The sequence below is a fragment of the Lepisma saccharinum genome, chromosome 5, assembly GCF_977018435.1.
Source record: "Lepisma saccharinum chromosome 5, izLepSacc3.1, whole genome shotgun sequence".
Classification (NCBI taxonomy): Eukaryota; Metazoa; Arthropoda; class Insecta; order Zygentoma; family Lepismatidae; genus Lepisma; species Lepisma saccharinum.
This window is the reverse complement of record NC_139233.1, coordinates 47350874-47370295: the sequence shown is the minus strand read 5'-3', so window position 1 is coordinate 47370295 and position 19422 is coordinate 47350874.

Sequence of the window (19422 nt, the reverse complement as noted above, 5' to 3'; positions counted from 1 at the left end):
GCGCCCACAAGTAAGAGAAATGCAAACCGATTTATAGAGGAGCTCCGTGCAATTTAAAAACTAATAAATAATAACAGTGGTTTTAATAACGGTAATTATGAGAAATTGTTTTTGTCAAGTAATTGTTTATTGATTTGCTTTATTTTATTTCGCTTTTATGCCACTTTTGGCTAATTTGCGAAGATGGGGATGAGTGATGATAATGATGAAATTGAAGAATGGACACTCACAAACATCCATGCCCAGGCCGAGATTCGAACCCGGGACCCCTGACGTCGTAGCGCGATATGCTAACCACTCCGCCACGGCGGCCGGCGTTTTTGTCAAGTAAAGTGAACAAAAATTTGTTTTCACGATTTACTACATGGACCACTGAAGTCTCAATTGGATAATTATGCAATGTAAATATTGTATGTTTTATATAGTATTTTAGCCACTGTCAGAGGTGTAGCAGTATAATCATTAATAGGGCTATGTTTGCTAATTTAGATTTTTGTAAATAAGGCAGTTTTAAATATGTTTCAAGAAAAGTATGAAAAATGTTAAATCCGGCCCTGAACGTTTGTAATACTAAAATACCATTGCAGTTATATTGTAACTAATTTACACATATCTATCTGTTTCGAGTGGAGTATGCTGCAGTTAAAACATAACTATTATATTATTGTAATGGTTTTGTTGCAAAATATTTGCTCATTTATGTTGTGTAATGTAAATTTGGAAATCACAAAAGACAAACACCGTTTTAGCTCCGTTAATAGAGTTAACATAAAAAATATCAATTTTCAGATTTTGATTACATCTGTTTAACATATATCACATGGTATTTACTATCAAGTGACCAGGTACAGTATTATATTTTATGAAATAATGCGCATTAGAAAACGTGATAAAACTGAACGTACTGATTTATTTAGTAAGAGGGATTCAGCTGATAATAGCCTTGTAATGCATTCATTTGTTAAGAGTTGGTTTCAGTTGTTTACTTTTGTTATTTAAATAGTATTAATATCGTCACAACGATAAGAAACCTGCGCTAAAGTGATAATGAATACTCACAGACTATAATGTCAAAATTTTATCTTCATATATCTAAGGGTTTCTGTGAAAAGGAACACGAAGCACACCCATGATTCGGTAGTCCACGTCTCATACACACATACGAAATTTGGGATCATGATATATTCTTGATTATGATCTGTATCAGTTTCCCAGAAACTTTTAAAAATATTCTTCATCATTTGAGAAATGGGTAAACGGTTGAAGTTAAGCCGGTGGTGGTGTGGCGATAAACTTTCTGATTCCATGACGACTATGAGTTAATTACAGAATAATGTTTTCGTTGCATGTTTGTTGAGTTGTTTTCCTGTTATAGTTCGTTAGCTTAGGTAAAAGGCGAAAGGAAAAGGGGAGGTTCCAATTATCCTATTCTTTAGACAGATTATTAAAACTTGTGATTAGCACACAGCGGAAAAAGCAAGTAAAGGAGTGGGAATTGTTGAAAACACGTGGCGTGATTCGAATCCGGATGTCAGGAATTCTTTCGTTCTTGTTCTACCTGAGAGTTAGCACATTATTTGCAATGGTCGATTTGAAGAAAATGGACTCCCTAGACACACTCTTCCGTTTTCGTGCAACATAGGTTGGAGACTTCACAAATTTCCACAAAACGATTAATTTATTTGTTTCAGTTGGGTTTTAAGCCCACTTTATGCACAGATAGGCTCATTGGAACGTGGATCCGAACCACTGCACAATGTTCCTTCAACAAAACGATTAAGGATTTCCAATAATAATTCAAATTTCCAATAATAATTTAATGTAAATTAACGTACATGTGAGACATTAATTGGTAAAAAATTTGTATGCTATTACCATTCAGAAAATCGAAGTCTACCACGTGACGCAGGCCCATGCCCAAGGGCCATGACCCCTCTCCTCGAGCTATGAAAAAAAATTGATCCTATAAAAACCTACGAAAAAAGTTGATGATTTTTCAACTTTTGCAGGAATTTATTGTTGCGCAAATGAATGGGTTGTTTCTGGAGAAAGGCAGGCTTCCAGAAGTCTGCAGTCTGTAATATTTGATAATTTTAGTTTTGTAACCATTGATGTAAGGCTACCAGTAGGAACTGTCGTTTCTTTTTAATCCATGTCCCGACTTTTTCGTCTCGGCTCGAACACTACTTTCGATAAAGGAAGACTCTTGCACCGCCGTAAACATTGTACAGGTTATCTATGGCATTCTGTAGAATACCATGTAAATTGTTAAAATTGTCTTGATTTTTTTTATGAATCAAAAACAGTTGTTTGATACTCGACAAACAAATAGGAACCCCATGATTATTTAATGGTTTCTTCGATTACAGTGTCGCTAATGTTTCACATTAATGTTCATAGAGGGTCATTTTGTATACTCTTTACATTACAGAAAAAAGATTCCTCAATGACTGCAATACAATATCATATAGGGGAGGGGGGCATTTAGCCCTCCACTCGCATCGCAAAGTCTGTGGTTTCTTTTCGCCACTATTGAGAAGAAGTATAAAAAACTTTGGTTTCTTTCTCCAACATTAGAGTCAACTGATGTCGATACTCCCAGTCATATAGAACGGCTTGGATCAATGTACATAGAAGAATGCACTTCACAGCAGAAGCGCTGCTAGATTTTTGTCAAAAAATTGCCTGAAGTATTTTTTGCAGATACTGTTATTTTTCCTAAACATATATAATATTATTTACGAGATTCTGTCAATCAGAATTTGTTTTACTGCAACTTTTCTTATTTTCTGCTTGTAATTGACTTGAACATAAATACAAAAGGTGTGGCCGTACAATACCGACAACTTTCACAATGTGTACAGGACATGAAGGCGAAAAAATTCGATGCTACGAGGCTTTGAAAGCAGCATTTTCTATCCTATGTGTATGAAACGAAACTCCATTTTATAGCTTTTTGATTGCCACGGGCATTTTTTTTTACTGTCGAATAAGATTCTAAAAGCAAAAATACAATATTATGCCAGCAGAGAGACTGCGAGGGTGAAGTCACTTGTTCCCTTCAGATAATTGATTTGCAGGATTCCCACTGAACTGGAAATCTTGGAGTAGCTGGAGAAGTCAAAAAGTCAGGGTTGGAATGAGAAGGTAAAGGAAAACACAATTTTCTAAAAAGCGCTCAAAACCTGGAAAAATCAGCGAAATTAAATAATTTTTACCTGTCAGAATTGGTAACCGGAAACACAATTCTTTTTTTCTTCCCAACTATCTTCCTTTTGGGGTAATAGTGCACATAAAAACGTTATTTTATTTTTCATTTATTTAAAAAAAATATTAAAAAAATTTATTCATTTGATTAACTTTGCAATGTTGGAGTACAACTCTTATTTATGAGCAAGTGAAATCATTATACAGTAGTCTGGAAAGTTATTTATACTTGCCTCGAAAAGTCAGGAACTTTGATTCTGATGCACGCTCTGCATCTTGATTACTTTTTGATCTATTTGTGTATGGTAAAATAAAAATCTTCCCATCTGTCCACAAAACATCTTTTATATTCACAAACAGTCAGTGGCGGATCCAGAAGTTACAGTCGAGAGAGGCGAATTTCAGTCGGGTATACCTCACCTCACCGAAAATCAATCCTAACATACACTTCCACTGTTTTATATGAACAATAAATGGTTCTGTTAGCAGATACCAATATGTTTTAAAGATTAGCACCTTTTTTTTCTTTGCAAAAATAGGGATCCTGGGCTTCTATTTTATGGCGTTACTGTAAATAGAACGATCAGATATCACAAGTAAAATGAGTAACGGAGAAAAGAAAACTTTATTCTCTGAAGGGGTCTTGGGTTCGATCCTCTTTTGAGGCATTTTGTAGGGTGGCTTGGATCCAAATTTAAACCGTAGGTCCAGTTTCGATTAGCCTATCATGAGGAAAAAGTGGGCTTAAATCAAGCTTTAAAAATGTATTCTCGAACCTATGAAACTTGGTGATAAAACACAGATCAGTTGAGTCTTGAAAAACATCAGACTTAATGATATATCCAAAAACCTATCGCCCTCCCCGTGGATCCTCGCCTGCGAACAGTGTAGTATATAAATGCGTTCTTCCTTAATTCTAGTAATTTATGATTTTTTTCATAGGACCTTTTATATATCTGCACTCATCCTATATCTTCATAGTTGTTAATTTTGCCTGTATCATTTAATTAAACCCAGTCTATAATAGGGTGTTATCAAACGAATAGTTTCCGACATTGTTTTTAATAGATATGTATAATACTTCATAGACATTTCTAACTTGAGTTCCATTCACATGCCTCCATAGTATACTTAAACGTTGGGTAAAATCTTCATCAGTCCTAGACTAATCTTAAAAACTCTCCTCTGCATTACTTCCAAGGCTCGTATCACTCCTTCCGATGCTGTATTGAAGTTCTATTGTGGTCTGTAATATATATATACAGGGTGGCTCAATAAGTCACTTAACACCCCCAGTACAAGGCCACTGCAGCGCGCAACATGGAAATGGTGATGACCAATCGTTATCAGGCCAAGGGGGAACCACATTGACGCCACCCACACGGTCGGCGGCCATCTTGATGTCCGCCATCTTGAATTCAACTTCAGAATTTTAAATGGGAAGGGGGTCATGCGACATATCAAAATGGGCTAGAATTTCACGAGAAATGCAATGGTGAAGGTTTTTTCGACGTATCTTTAACCAGTAAAAAGTTATGACTGAATTCTTGTACCAATTTGCTCCTTTTCGAGGTGTTAGAAAAATGCCTTAAAATTTGTTTAGCGCATCGGTAATGCATCGAGATCAAAGTGACGTCTAGGGAGAGAAGTTCGCATGCCATTGCACATTATTTATAATCTGATACATCCATGAAGAGCTGTGCATTATGAATGGTTGTCGCGAACAATTTACAGTGTGACGCTTCCATTGAATTAAAAGTCCTTCACAGTGACAAGGCTAATATTTATGTTCATAAGAAAGTTTATAAACAGAATATGTGACCCTTGTCATCTGATAACTAACTTTGGACAAAAACAGGTTCATAACGTTCCCATAAGTGTTCTGGTGTTCTTCCCTATTGAAAAAAACTCTGTAAAAAGTACCTTCTTCCATAAGCAAGGATGAAAAAAACTGTTTATTTAACAAATCCAAGTAGCCCTAAACATTTAAGGTTCCGTTGATGGAAAATTGACTAACCAATCGTGTTTCACACAGCACGCCACACCATTAACTTACCAACACTAACCATTCAGCTTTGATCTGTCAAAAATGGGTTATCAGATAAAAATCATCGAATATTCTGTTTATAAACTTCCTTATGAACATAAACATTAGCCTTGTCACTGTGAAGGACTTTTAATTCAATGGAAGCGTCACACTGTAAATTGTTCGCAACAACCATTCATAATGCGCAGCTCTTCATGGATGTATCCGATTAAAATCATGTGAAATGGCATGCGAACGTCTCTCCATAGACGTCACTTTGATCTCGATGCATTACCGATGCGCTAAACAAATTTTAAGGCATTTTTCTAACACCTCGAAAAGGAGCTAATTGGTACAAGAATTCAGTCATAACTTTTTACTGGTGAAAGATACGTCAAAATAACCTTCACCATTGCATTTCTCGTGACATTCTAGCCCATTTTGATATGTCGCACGACCCCCTTCCCATTTAAAATTCTGAAGTTGAATTCAAGATGGCGGACATCAAGATGGCCGCCGACCGTGTGGGTGGCGTCAATGTGGTTCCCCCTTGGCCAGGCAATGATTGGTCATCGCCAATTTCAAATTCCATGCCGCAGTGGCCTTGTACTGAGGGTGTTAAGTGACTTATTGAGCCACCCTGTATATATATATATATATATATTTAAAAAAAATAATCATGATACGTACTTGGTACCCATTTTGTTGTAGCCGGTGGCTCAGACGGTAACGCGTCTGACTACCATGCTAAAGGTCCCGGTTCGATACCAGGCCGGTTCAAATCCGGGAACTTTTCTAACGTTGGAAGCGGCCCCGGCGCCCGCCCACTGTCGAATAACATGGGTACCTGGGGGAAACCCTGAGGGGTAAAGGCGGTCAGGGGCGTGATGCTGATCACATCACCCCCACTCACGACCGGATCAAGAAAGTGTGGGGCGTTACCCCCACACCCCTATACGCCTTCATGGCGTGGTGCTATAAACAGGGGAGCACTTTACTTTTTACATAGGATAGAAATACGTTTGAAATTATTTCTGCCTTTATTTACTAACATTTTTACACACAGTTTCCATGTTAATTTATTATCAGATCTAACATCTAAATATTTTTCTGCATTTCTGTGGATATACGCTACTTTTTTGTGTAGTTATTCAGATGTTTGATACTCCTTTTTAGCTGAATATTTCAGCTTTGATGGTTCTGAACATATATATGTATACTCCCCATTTCTAAAAATTTCTTCATCTGTATTATTTTTTGTCTATTTTGTTAATTCCATTTTCTACTTGTTTGACACTGGTATATAAACGATATACAAAATAGTCTGCATACTATACAAATCCAAATGGCTCTTGATATATTCTTTGTCTATAAAGATGAAGTCAACAAAATATTATATAGCATCAATATGTCTTAAACGAAAAACATGCCTGTGTGGGGAAGGGGGGGGGGGGTGTTGTCTGTGTGTGTTCGTTGTGTTGGTGGTTGTATGTTTACAGAATTACGGGACCCAAGGATTAGAAAATTTCTAGATTCATCTATGGATCCATCCCCCTTTTTTTTAAAAAAAAAAAATCCTGGTTACAGGCCTGCCCGAAAGTGGCAAAAAAGCGAAGTAAAATAATCCAAATTAATCAATTATTCCTGTTAGATTTTCCGAATCCCGTTTCCATCGTTGTTTTTTCTGTCCATCCTCACTACTTTTGCTGAAATTTGATCATCTTCAGGAATTTTGACACTTTTGTTGTCTGTGCATTGATTTTAACTTGACTATTGATTTCTGTATAACATAAGGCATCCGCCACGACATCATCAAGGACTGCCTTACACAAATCACATTTTAAATTTCAACCTATAAATTAATCTAAATACTAGTCTCTTGAATCACTCTCCAAATAAGAACTTAACTGTCAACTATTAACATTCCCACAGTATGACACAAGCAGTTTTCATCAACCACAGGCTTCTTTAAACTGCAGAACTTCCTTTTTCCCCATCATTATGAGATTTTGAAGTAGATTTATCCACCACTTTAAAAATTCAAATAAAGTTGTTAGGTTCTAATACAAAATCCAACAAACGTTTAGTATTTCTCAACCGTGTATATGTATAAAAATCAGAAACACATTATTTTTAATTATATACATGGAATATGAAGATACCAAATGAAATTTAGATGTTAATTGGAAAGAATTAATTGCCTTCCAAAGCTGAATTATTTATCTTTAAATTTTCGTTAGTTTTGAGGGGATACACTGCAAATGAAAGAAGAATGTATTCCACATTTCAATCAACTTGACTTTAATATTTGCAATTTTGATATCTTTCACTTTCGCCTAAATTTTTATCCGAATTTTCCTACGCTGAGGGACATTTTCGTTTATGTGGCAACACTGTCTCAGCAATTCCAATAGCGAGATCAGATTTAAATATCTCTGAAAAGAATATTAAAATTTTTTTCGGTTTTGTACAATAATGCACAATAGATGAGGTAATATAGGTTACCGTAACAATAAGATGAGTTTCAAGCAGTGTAGACATAAAAAAATAAGGAGAATGCATTGGCAACACTGATTACCGTTATGACGCAAGGAAAACGAAGGAAATTTGCAAGCAGGAAACGACGCCATCTGCCGGGAGAAAAAGGCATTGTTCAGTACTCGGCCGTTAGGCGCTTCTGAGAATTGTCAGGAAGGGAGGTCACAAAAAAACAGAATAAAAAACAAGCAACTTAGTTTAATAAGAAGCCAAGAATGCCCCATTTCCGTTCTGGAGAAGGCCAAGGATTAGAGAATTGCCTCCAGTGTTAGTACACTTCGACTTGGGTGTCAAAGGAATCATATAGAATGCAGTGAACAAAATTAAGATTCGTATCACAGTCGGTTTTCTTGGAGTTATATTTGGCCTTTCCTTTGAAGTACATTTTTTTTAAGTATATGAATTTATTGTACAAATTTAAATCTAATACAATTTTTTTTAGTATATGAATTTCTTGTTGAAACTTAGAAACTGATATTCTTCCTATACCTTTACTCTGTTCTTGTATATGAGTGTGTGTTTATATACAGGGTACATTTAATAACGACGTGACGAGGAACGAGTGTCAGGAACACGAGGATTTCACACACTTCACCATATACTACATACAACTGACTATACTCTGTCCCCCGGAATCTGTGAAGCAAAGCCGCGCATAAATGTAGAGAAGGGGAGAAAGCGAGTTGGCGGAGCGAAGCAGTACGCGCTGCTCCTAACAGCTGGTAGTTGCAGCCGCATTTCCCTCTTCATGCACTCATTTCCCCTCTTATGCGTTCATTGGTCGAACCCTTTCAACTAACTATCTGCGCAGACTTGCATTCGTTCGCTTGCTACAGATTCCCAGAATAGAGTGTAGCTACTTTCTCCTCTCCTGGGGGGGATAAAGCTTTCATGCGCATGCGCGATATATAGAGGTCCGAGTGACACCCAAGCTTCAGTTTGTTCACTTTATGCACAGATAGGCTAATCGGGACTGGATCTGCAGTTTAAAAGTAGGATCCGAAACACTATATGTGCCTCCACCGGGAATCGAACGCGGGACCTAAGTGTTAGGCAACGTTCAGTGTGTGGCGCCACTCCGGTGTGAACGATAGGATCTTTCCTTGAGGTTCGTTTGCAAGTGACATGCTACTCACGGATGCCAGGCGACATGTAGCGTGTTGCTTGCCAGTTCGGTGTGAAATCACCCTAAGTCTGTTATGAAACATTTAAAAGGTAAAGTGCTGCCCTATGCTTAGCACCACGCCATGAAGGCGTATAGGGGGTGTAGGGTGACGCCCCACACTTTCTTGATCCGGTCGTGAGTGGGGGTGATGTGATCAGCATCACGCTCCTGACCGTCTTTACCTCCCCCCAGGTACCACCCAGGGTTTCCTTCAGGTACCCATGTTATTCGACGCTGGGTGGGCGCCGGGGCCGCTTCCAACGTTAGAAAAGTTCCTGGATTCGAACCGGCCGGGAAACATTTATGCCGAGATATACAATAAGATCTTTGGTATATTTCAAATTGAAGATATGGGGTCGACACTTCGTAAAGTGCCAGTCTCGTCCAGAGTTGCAAATAAATGCCTCACTCATCTCAGTCTAGTCTCGAGTTTTAAATGTCTCTCTCTGTCTCGGATCGAAGTATATAGTATAAACTTAATTTTATACTGAATATATGTAACCACTTCAACGCAGGCTCATAATTGCCAACAAATCGTCGCGATTAGCCATAAGTTGAAAGAAAATCCACGATAAATAACAAATACAGCAACAATATTTCTAATACAGATTGTTCAATAAGTTACGCAAAGAATGGGATTGCAAAAGTGAGAAATTCACTCCACCTATGTGCACGCGTCGAATCATGCTGCGAAACACCTTCCGCAGTATAACTACAGTATGTGCTAAATGTTTGCCAACAGTTCCGCCAGTGTGCGCCGGTGCGTCAAATAAGCAGCGGACTTCAGATGTCGGCATTAGAAAAAGTCATGGAGAGTGAGATCAGGCGATCTCGAAGGCTACCTCCCTGCGAAATGATCCTACCACGAAACACACCGTCGAAGAATTCAATGTTGTTCCGTGCTGTGTGCGCTGTGGTATTGTCCTGCCGAAACCAAGTATTTTGCCGTTCATCGTCTCTTCAAAGAAGGTGAAAATATGCTTTCGGAATATTTCGGCACACACGCCAACTTTCTTTGTATGAATAGGATAACCATGTAAGGTATGAGGATTGGTGTCTGATCATATTCGCGAGTTTTGGGAATTGACAACCATTCAAGTGAAACCATGCTTCGTCTGTACAGTTCTAAGCGTCTAACTCTTCTCCATGTGGAGTCACATGATCAATGAACCACTGACAACACTGCATTCGACGAGCAGACAGTGGCGTGCCCAAGGGGGGGTTTGTGGGGGTTATAACCCCCTCTTTGGCCCAGTATTACTAAAAAGAAGAAAATCAACGGTAGGAAAAGATGGCGAAATGAGGTTTGACTACCAGAAAAAGTGTACATAACCCCTCCCTTTCGAAAATCCTGGGCACGGTACTGCGAGAGGGTCTTGTAGGGAAAAAGGTGCAGTTCCTTCCGGAGACAGTGGTGTGTGCATAACTCACAGGCACACAACTTTGCTGGGAGAGACGCCGCACTGATTTCTTGGAACTGGCAGCCATTACGGCTTCAATATCCATTAACTTCTTTGTCAGCACTCTTGCTGCACTTTCTCTCGGTACATCGGCTATATTTTCCGTGGACCTAGATTTCTGTGGATCAGGTGTCTCCGAAAACTTCTTCACAAATGATTCTTGCACTTCTGCATGACTACTAGTCTGCATTTAGTGCTCAAGAATGAATATTCGTCGCTCCAATGTGAAGACCAGATTAAGGAGCAGTTCGTTCACCAAGAACCAAAGAAGTGCACCTGTACCTCGTAATTACCATGGGTTGTGTGAGTTATTGAACACTGTATAAATTATGCTTGTTTTCAAATTTAAAAAAACACGATCAACAGTAATTTCATAATTCGCGTTATTAATTAGTACCAATACTCGAAATGAAACTATAGTATTATCATATAATACGTCATAATCACTTCCTCAAAACGCCATTTCCCGATTTTTGACAGGTTCTGAATTTCTGATATTCAAAGCGTCCCTACACATGCATATTGCTATTATTCATAACATCATGGCGAACAAATCGAGTACAATAACGGTTTTTAGGCAATAAGTATAAACATAAAATAAAATAAAAGGGAAACCCCCTAAATAAGCCCGTCTCCACCCGCATACATTCAGGGGGTATGATGCGCTTATGTCCTGGTGCCTTTAAACCAGGACGTTATTTCCTCAGAATTTTGGTTCACCCGTTTATTATATACTAATTTATTTCATTTTTGTTTTACGATTTACATTAAAATAAAGAAAAATTAATAATAATAATAAAAACGTTTGCACTGGTATTTAATATTACACTAATTTTGATTTGTAGCTATAGGTACCTTGGTTGCGATCTGATGCACTCACCACGCGTCACCCAATGAAAAGCCTCTCTGGCAAGCCTTGGCCCTTCGAGGACTGTTGTGCCACGGAGTTCAGTTTAGTTTTAGTGCAAAGGATTAAAATAATACATTCAACTCGCACATATACTTAAAGGCCGAACCACACGGAACTGGATTTCCAGTAGGAATGCTTTTGTTGGGGCTGGACTGGCTACATGGCTGGAAATGATGGTTCATAGGCTAGCTGCTGGATTGGTTTTGACGACTAGACCGTGTTCTAATTGCCACTAGCTGTATGTGCTAGATTCTGTGGAACAGCCAATCAGAGCGAAAGTTTGGTCATGTGAAGATAAATTTGTGAGTTTGTCAAGGGATACTTTTTTGTCTGTGGTTTCCGAGTATTGGTTGTTTTGATTGTTTTTGTTCGCTGGACGATGAAATAAATAGTAACAAAGATGATGTGCATTCGTGTTTATTAAATATTTAGGAATTTATCCAAAGCGATGAGATTTGTACACGACAAACGTGATTAGCCGACAATGAAAATCCGTATCATTACTAGTGTATCAAATACATATTTAAAATAACCCGTGGCTCGACAGCCCTCGAAGGGCCTAGGTCTATCTCCCGACTGCCAGTCTCCCTCCAACAATCCTACCAGAGATGTGGAGATCTTGAACCGGTAATGGGGTGACGTGGCGTCAGCACGTCGAACCCCCAGCGGTTATAGTAGATTTCCGAGACCGGGTTAAGCTACTCACTCGAAGCTCCCCAATTCCCTCACGATGGTGGGTTGCCACCGGTCCTATACACAGGCCGAGAACCCAGAGACTGAACCCAGGCGGACTCGAACCCATGTCGTCCCGCAGTCGGAGTCCAAAGCCTTAGACCGCACGGCCAAGGAGGAGGACGTTTCACATATTTAGGTGAATAAAATATTTCTTATAAACAAATCCTGCCAATCTCTTGTATGGATATGCATACCCGAGTTCATTAAAAAGCTTGTTGAGTACATAATGATTACCATATTTTCTTTTGAGTCAATCTGTATCCCATACTTTTTTTTTAATTTTACTATTTAATAACACCAGTAGCTATTTTCCTACAACGTTCTTCAATTGGATCGTCCATCTTCGTTAGCTTGTCCGTTCTGCTCAATGTTTGAGTTGCTTTATTTTACTTCGCCTTTTGTGTAACTTTTGGCTAATTTGCGAAGATTGATTGATTTGCTTTATTTTACTTCGCCTTTTGTGCAACTTTTGGCTAATTTACGAATATTGATTGATTTGCTTTAAATTACTTCGCCTTTTGTGCAACTTTTGGCTAATTTGCGAAGATTGATTGATTTGCTTTATTTTACTTCGCCTTTTGTGCAACTTTTGGCTAATTTGCGAAGATTGATTGATTTACTTTATTTTACTTCGCTTTTGTGCAACTTTTGGCTAATTTGCGAGGATTGATTGATTTGCTTTATTTTACTTCGCCTTTTGTGGCACTTTTGTCTAATTTGTGAAAATGAGGATGAGTGATGACATGATGAAATTGACGAATTAACACTCACAAACATCCATGTCCAGGCCGGGATTCGAACTCGGAACCCCCTGGCGTTGTGCTAACAACTCCTCCACGGGTGCTGGAGCTCTCCAAAATGTCTTGTGGGAACAAAAGTATATATATATATATATATATATATATATATATATATATATATATATATCCACCGGTCACATTATGGCACATGAAGTCCTGTTCTCATACTCAAATTAACCTTTTACGTGAAATCCAGCAATTATTGAATGTAACTTTTTGGTCCGTTTCCGGCTTTTCATTAATTGGGCTTGCGTTTTTATAGACTTCCGGTTTCATGTGTTGGGGATTCCCGTCTCGCCTCGACCTTCTTGCACGAGAACTTGCGATATCAAGGAACTCATTCGCTATCACTCAGTTTTGTCTCTCGCTTAGTTCTTCTACATTTCTGACAAAGTTCCCTGTATTGGGCAGATGTTCCATCAAATTTTACCTTTCTGTTTTCAGTAGTTTCTGAGAAATCGATAAGGTATTGAGAACCGATCGAAAAGTACATTGTACTCCACAAATACAGTATTTGGTAATGGGGGAGGGGTACAGCATATCCTTGAACTTCTTCTTCTTTTCTGGCACTACAGCCCATCACAGGCCTTGGCCTCCTTCAAAATCTTCCGCCATCCATCTCTATCCAGCGCCTTCCTTCTCCAACTCCTAACTCCCAGCATACTTATATCCTCTTCTACCGAATCAACCCACCTTAAAGGTGGTCTTCCTACTTTTCTCCTGCCCTCCATATGCATAAACGTTATCTTTTTGCACATCGAGTTATCTGGCATTCGGTATATATGTCCTAGCCACCTTAACCTTATTAGTTTAATTTACTTCACAATATCTATATCTTGGTAGAGTTGATATAGTTCATTATTGTATCTTCTTCTCCAAAATCCGTTTTCACATATAGGACCATAGATCCTGCGCAGGATCTTCCTTTCAAAACTTCCGATCATTGTCTCAGCATTCTTAGTTATAATCCATGATTCACATCCATACATTAAAATAGGTCTTATTAACGTTTTGTATAGCTTAACTTTTGTTTTCCTTCTGATATACCGGGACTTCATATGTTTTCCAAGTCCAAAGTAACTTCTATTTGCCATACTTATTCTGTGTTGAATCTCTGTCAGAGAATCTCCTTTTTCTGTTATATACACACCAAGATATTTAAATTCCTGTACTCTCTCAAAGGAGAGCCCGTTAACTTCAAGATGTGTAGTACTAGTATGCACCTTGGTTATTTCCATATATTTTGTTTTAGCAGCATTTACTGCAAGCCCCATTTTTTGTGCTGCTGTAAGGAGATTAGCTACAGCTTCACGCAATGCTCTTGTTGTTCTAGCTATTATAACCACATCATCTGCATATGCCATCATTTGCACTGACTTGTTTATTATAGTTCCTCTAATGTCTATGCCTGATTCTCTGACAGCCTTTTCTAGTGCAATATTGAATAGCATACATGACAGGGCATCTCCTTGACGCAATCCTTGTTTTGTTTCGAATTCTTGAGATAGCTGATTTCTTATTTGTACTCTACATCGCACTTTTTTTAGAGTCTCTTCTACTAGATTTACTAATTTCTGTGGGATGTTGAATTCCCTCATGGCTTCAATCAGCTCGTTCCTTCGTATGGTATCATATGCAGATTTAAAATCTATATAGAGGTGATATGTATTTATTCCAAATTCTTTTGTCTTTGCGCATATCTGTCTAATTGTATGTATGTGGTCTGAGGTCGATTTTCCCTCTCTAAAGCCACATTGGTAGTCACCTATTATTTTGTTTACATACGGGGAGAGCCTTCGGAAAAGTATATTGGAGAGAATTTTGTATCCGGTGTTAAGTTTGCTGATGCCTCTATAGTTTTCTGTTTGTAGGCGATCCCCCTTCTTATATATGGGGTATATATCCTTGAACTCTTAGATCCAAATCGTACCACTTGGACCCCCTCAAATAAACTGACAAGCGGCTGTCTTTGAAATACTCATCGTAGTAAACACAGAATTTATTTTATCTCCATAATATTCATACCCAGAAGAATCCAAACTTCCATAAAGTTACCCTAGGCTGCTACATTGGGGTTACTGGAAAACTCATTTCGTTTGTGTTCTTGAAAAACTTTTAAAGGTGGCCAAAGGATGGTTGAAAATGAGTGAAAGATAATAAACACATGCTAAGTTTAATGTCAGGAGATACACATGTCTAAACTTTAACTTGTAGCTTTGAAGGGTGTTTTTTTTTTATTGTAAGTTCAAAGATTTGTAGTTTGTTAAAAACAGGGTGTTATGAGGAACACGTGAGTTGTTCAGACACAGAATGACTCACGTATACAACCTCCTCCCCTCATTTATTCTCGTATGTCGTATCATCCACGTGCATTCCAGTACAGCAAGGTTGCGAGTGGTTGTGTGAAAACCGAAAGCTTCAAAAACTTTCTGTTTACATTTTTTACTATTTTCTACGGAAAGACTTACGAGGTGTCAAAGTGGAAATCGTGAAACTTGTTTCAATCATCAGATGTTTGGCAACAGATCAAATGAGATTGCAATAAATGAACAACTGCGCCAGGACATTCACCAATCAGCGATTGAAAACTGTCTTGACTATTTCTGTATAACGTAAGGGTAGAAACAATGAACTTTTGATTTTGTTAATTGTTCTGGAAGTGCTTCCCAAACGAAAAATGTCACCGTACGTCACTGATATATATGGAAGATGGAATTTGTACCTTCCAAAATCAGTTGTCTGTACCCACAGACAGACAACTGTGTGCCAATCAAAATAGTTTATGTTGCGTTAACCCATAATTTAATAGGACTTCATTTGAATAGATCTCCACATTGCTAGTTCCAGAGATATCAACAGTTCACTTTGATCACGACCAGAAGGACGGGCTGATCGAGTTGGGTTTTATTTCTGTGGTCTGTGATTTGATAGAGCTACCTGTCCACTAAATTTTGTTTTTATCGCTCGTTCAGCTCTTGAGATATCGTTATTTCACGCAGACGGACTCGGGGGTACTCTTATCTCCTTTTGCTGATTACCCTAACCCCAAGAAAATGTATGAAAGTATCGATGGACAATTTGCCTGGGATTATCCGCACTCGCTTGTACCGGCATTACTACGTGCACGTGCACTGAATACAACCAATTCAAGACCTAGGCCTCTTATCCAAAGAGGTACATACTGCTGCCATCTTCAGTGAAATGGAAACAGACCAAGAATTTCACGATAACGCTACGCAGACCATTGCTGTGTTTGTTCAGAGTTCTTGAAGTTGGAGTAGGCCCTTCCTGTTGATGTTTACATTGTTGCGATAGCGGTGGCCTTCTTATTTTTCTTTCGTGTTTGTCAGTCCCTCTGAAATCCACAAAACCAAGTAAAGTTTAATTTCCATCTGAAGATTGCCATGCGGCGCTTACTCGCAAATTGATCATTGTGCGAGGTGCGCTTCTAAAATATTTTGTATTCGAGAGATCACTGACAGAAATCAGAGTTTCTTAATTTCATGAGGATTCTCATGTTTTTTCTCCCTCTCGATCCCTTCATGCAAAAGCAGAGATATACCCTTCTTCTATAGTTATATCAGACCGAAGCGACACGCGACGCAACACATTTCCAAAAAGCCAATCAACAGCAACGTTTTGCACCGTAGTGGCATGACAAGCTGCACAATCCTGCATTCGATTGGAGAAATCCTCAAGCGACATGTGTCGCGTGTCACTTCGATGTGAAATCTACCTACAAGTTATTAAAGCTTGTATCCAATGACGAAATTAAAGCCGTGATTAACCAAATGACATCAATTTCTGTGCTCTTTGCTCTTGGGTCATCCCCAGCCATGGACGTATTTAAGTCGGGGGGGGGGGGGTTAAACGGGTCCAACCCCCCCCCCTTTTGGATCAGTAAAATTACCAGATTACCTGCTCTATGCGCTATGCGGAGAGACTTGTTCGTAAAAAGTTATTCAGACTTATTTTGTTCTCATAAATTACAAGAATATAGAATGGGATACGGTTGGGAAAGAAATTAATTCCAAACGCCAGATGGACTGCAAAGCAAATGTCTGCAATTCCTGATAGTTTCGGAATTTCTCTGGAAAATACTCAGAAAACTCCTGACATTCCACAAATTCTATAATGCCACATGTAATTTCTACCCGAAGCAGCTGCTTGTGAATTTATAGCACGAACATTATAATGTCATTAGAAGTTCCCGATATGGTTTGTTACCATTCAAGATTTAAGTATTGCTCAGGTTCTAATTTTTTGATAATTTCAAATTTCCCAACTGTTTGATAATCCCGAAATAGGCCAGTCAACAAGGGATGATTTTGGGGTCAAATAAGGAAAAAAATTAGGGAAAGCTGGAACAAATTTTATTATCTTCATAAAAGGGTTCTTGACAACATACTAATTTTGCACCCCTCTACCACGCCGGATTTGGCCGCCATCTTGGGAAAATGGCGCCCAAAATCAGTTTTTTGCAAATATCTCGCTTGGAAAGCATTTTACAGCAAAAGTGACTATGATAAAAATTAATCTATATTTTTCTTCTAGGAAGCACCATTATGGCGCTAGAGAATCGAGTATTTTCACATTTTTTTCCCGCTCCATTGTGAAAGAGCGAGACTCAAGAAAACGCTTTTGCATGGCAGCTTGAAGCCTTATTTCTTATTAAAATGCCTATTATAAATGTTCTAAGGACTCTTCTTGAAAATGTATTCTCAAGTGGCAATATATGTATATTAATTAAAACATAATTTTGTAATATTTAACATAAAACAAAAGAACATAATGTCTGTATTTCTGCTACTGTTAGAAACCAAAACATGGCTTGTCTTCTAACAGCAAGAATTCTTGTAAGTGAATGTGGAATAGATCATTAACGTGAGCTTGCAGATCGAAGCAAAAGCGACAGGCCACAATCTACACAGGGATTTCAAAGGTAAGTGATGTCACGGCCCCCCTTTAGTCTAAAACAGTCACCGTGTATGCGCGCACAACCGACGAGATGCTACAAAGCGCGATATCGAAAACAAGGCCCAGTGGGAGTGACACGTGCAGCTTGCCGTGTCGCGTCAGTTCGAAAAGTTGCATTTATTTCTTAAGATTGGTTTCCAAGAGACATGTGCTGCTTCCATCTGAAAGCTCCTTTCGTCTTCTATACTCTGTCCCGGCAATCTCTGGAGCGAGCGAACGAAGACAAGGGTCCACAAGTAGTAACTCGAGAAGACAGTAACTCGACCAATGTAATTGCATGGTGGAGGGAAAACGACTGCAGCTACTAACCGCTTACAGAAGCGTGTACTGCTTCGCCCGCCCACAAGCTTTCTCCCCTTCTCTAATGTAACACGCGGCCTTGTTCCAGAGATTCCCGGGACAGATTATAGTAGAGGAAGGGAGCTTTCAGACGGAACCGGCACGGCTCTCTTCGAAACCAATCTAAAGAAGTAAATGCAACAGTGTCAGATTTTGAACACATTATTGAACACTTTGTCCCAATTTTTCTACAGCTACAAGTCCCCTTGCGCAATCTTTAAGGCGTTTACAGGGTATAATGCGAAGAATCTGGCGGTGCAGCATCTTTGTCTCTCAGCGAGTGGTACAAAGAGAATCATTAAGAGAAGCCTTCTGGGCTGTCCACATCCCTACCTCATCAGTTATAACTGGTATGGAGCAAGTTTGTACTTAAAGTTTTCTCTGAATTGGTCTTGTGATTCTTCAGTAAAATAATTTATTAAATAAAAACTCTGGATCAACTGGATACAACACATCTCATTTTCACTTCAGAAGTGACCGCTCCAGTGATTAACTCTCCTTATTTTGTTCAAACTTGACATTTGCCAAATTTTTGCCAACCATACTCAACATTGAAGACATTCCAACATCATAAGCATAAGAAGGATTGGTTTTCTTAATCCCTGTTACTTCCGTAATCATTGACTTTATGTCATCAAAATCAGGAAATGGTGGGTGAGATGAGAATCACTGACAAAAGATTGATTGAGTTTGAGTTTTTAAGACCACTTTACGCACAGTAAGGCTAATCAGGACTGAACCTACAGTTTAAAGTGGGATCCGAACCAATATGTGCTCCCACCGGGTATCGAACCTGGGACCCCTTGATTACAAGGAGACGACGTTATCACTGCGCCATCGGGGAGGCCTCACTGACAAAAGAACTGAAAGTCTTGCTTATCCCTTGATATAGGAGACTTTCGTGCATCGACATGCTGTTCATATATTTTTATCTGGAAACTAATGAGCATGCCAAAAATTCCACGTAGCATTGACTCTGGTCACTCCTCTGCCATCCCCCACAAGTCTTAATGGAGCGCCGGGTTCGATGCCCGATGGAGGCACATAGTGGTTTGGATCCCACTTTAAACTGTAGGTCCAGTCCCGATTACCTTACTGTGCATAAAGTGGACTCAAAACACCAACTCAACAACAACATCTCTTAATGGAGCGCATCACGGCTCAGTTGTTATATCTGACCAAAACTTTTCTGATCATTTTATTATGGTTTGAATTGTTGTTTTAAGTCCAATTTACGCACAGTAAGGTTAATCGGGACTGGTCCT